The sequence below is a fragment of the Fundulus heteroclitus genome, chromosome 7 (genome assembly GCF_011125445.2).
Source record: "Fundulus heteroclitus isolate FHET01 chromosome 7, MU-UCD_Fhet_4.1, whole genome shotgun sequence".
NCBI lineage: Eukaryota > Metazoa > Chordata > Actinopteri > Cyprinodontiformes > Fundulidae > Fundulus > Fundulus heteroclitus.
The window spans coordinates 27,312,750-27,315,188 of record NC_046367.1 but is presented as its reverse complement, the minus strand read 5'-3'; positions in this window follow the sequence as shown (position 1 = coordinate 27,315,188).

Here is a 2,439-nt window from a genome sequence, read left to right as displayed (position 1 = left end):
TCTTGTGTTTTATGGCGGTGGGCAAACAACTTTTGGTGCATTACCGCCGCCAACTGAAATGGAGTGTGAATCGGGATTGACCTAATCTAATATCCTACTACTAATATCCTACTACTATTACTAAAAAACTAAATCCTCTTTTTCAAATTAGTCTTTTTAAAAAAATCTTTATAATAAAGAATAACCCTCTGATTAAGTGTCCATGTCTAAAATTAATTTTATGTTTAACTTTAATTTACTGTTTTGTAATCTATTCATCAGTTCATTCCTCTCAATAGCATATTTACTACAAAATAATATAACGTGCTCCACTGTTTCTTCTTCAAAACAAAAATCACACTTTCCTGTAGCATGTTTCCCATTTTAAATGACGTGGTATTTAGACCTGTATGACCAAAGCGTAATCTTGACATTACTACTTCCTCCTTTCTATTCCTTGATGTTTTTCTCATTAAGCCTACTTTTCTATGAATATTATAAAACCATATTCCGGTTCTTTCTTCTTCCCACTGTTTCAGCCATCTTGCTCTAATCTTTTTCTTAATTACTGATTTTATTTCACCTTTACTAAATGGAATTATTATATCAATTAAACTGCGTTTACTTGCTTTTTTTTTGCATATTTATCCACCATCTCATTCCGTTTTATTCCTATATGAGAAGGAATCCATATAAAATAAACTATTAATTCCATTGCTTGACGTCTGAATAAAGAATTTCTACTAGTATATCCGGTCTGCTGTCTGCATGATTGTGTTTAAATGAATATAATGCTGAACTAGAATCCGAGCAAACTAAACTTCTTAATGGTCTGATTTCTTTAATCCATTCTAAGGCCAACATGATACCAAACATTTCTCCTGTGTAAACTGAAATTTCATCACTGATTCTTTTACCTGATTTAAAATCAAATTCTGGAACTACAAACGAAACACCATTCCTATTATTTGAATCTTTTTTACATATCCATAATATTCTTTATCTATATATTGTCCATACTTGAATCTGAAATATCCTCTTTATTTTTCCGTTTATACAACAAAGTTAAATCTGTATCAATTTCAGAGAACATAGATGGTTGAAGTAATTATCTAATAACTGAATTTTTTTTTTAGATAATTCAAGATCTTTTAGAGTAGAATCTGCTATCCATTCAAAATAATTTAATTTCCACTTCCCTTTTTCCCAACTTGGTTTTAAAATTTCCTGACATGGATGAGTTTCACAATGATTCTTTACCTGAAAACAGTAACTTGAAAGTAATTGTAATCTCCTGAATTGTAGTGGCATTTCTCCCATTTCTACTTGCAATGCTGATGTTGGTGTTGTTCTTATGGCCCCTGTGCATAATCTCAATGCTTGATACTGAACAATATCCAATTTTATAAGTAATGAAACTGATGCTGAACCAAAAATAATGCATCCATAATCAAAAACAGACCTAGTCAAACCTGTATAAATTGATTGTTTACCCTTTCCAAATCATATCTATAAATGTGTTACTTTATTTCTTCAGAAACTTTTTTCCTTGTATTAAACAAAACCTTTGTTATACCTACAGAAATCTTGAATCCCCATATAAAAGACCAATCTTCTATTTTATCAATGTCTTCTTGAACTTTTTTAATGATGAAACTTACATTTTTACCCCTCTTCCAAATTGCTCCATCATCAGCAAATAAAGAAACATCCATTGCATTCTCCACATCTATAAACATATCATTAATCATAATAGAAAAAAATAATGGACTAACTATGCTTCGTTGGGGGATACCCTTTTCAACATAAATATTTCCTGATAATTTATTTCCTATTTTTACTTGTATAGAACGATTATGAAGAAAATCATCTTCTTCTTCTTCTTGTTTTTACTGTCGGTGCATTACCGCCACCGATCAGTAACCAATAAATAACGAAAAATAATATTATAGCTTGAATCATAAGTACTTTTCCTCAAAATAGTTATAAACGTACATATACTGTTATTTTTCCTGTTCAAGACTCCTTAACAATTCTATTCTTTATTCTCTGTTAGTTCCTACAGATAAACATCACATGCTCTATGGTTTCACTTTCCTCACAGTATTTTGAATTCCCCTTCTGCTCTGCCACTGCATCTCCGTTTTGTTCTCAACATATGTTTTGATCTCTGCTTTGCTAACTTACTGCCATCTCTACCCGATCTGGGATCCATAAAAACTGGACGTCTATCTCCATACTATTTACTGTGTATAAAGATAACAAAGTTTCAGACATTATATCCTCCCTACATTTTGATATTGCATTTTTAAGACCAGACAGAGCTGCACTTAAATCTTAACAAATATGCATTCTCATGGGTCTGACTTCCTCTATCCATTGTAATGCAAACACGATTTCCATCACTTCTGCTACATATACTGATAAATGATCAGTTAATCTTTTGACTAACTTTGCTTT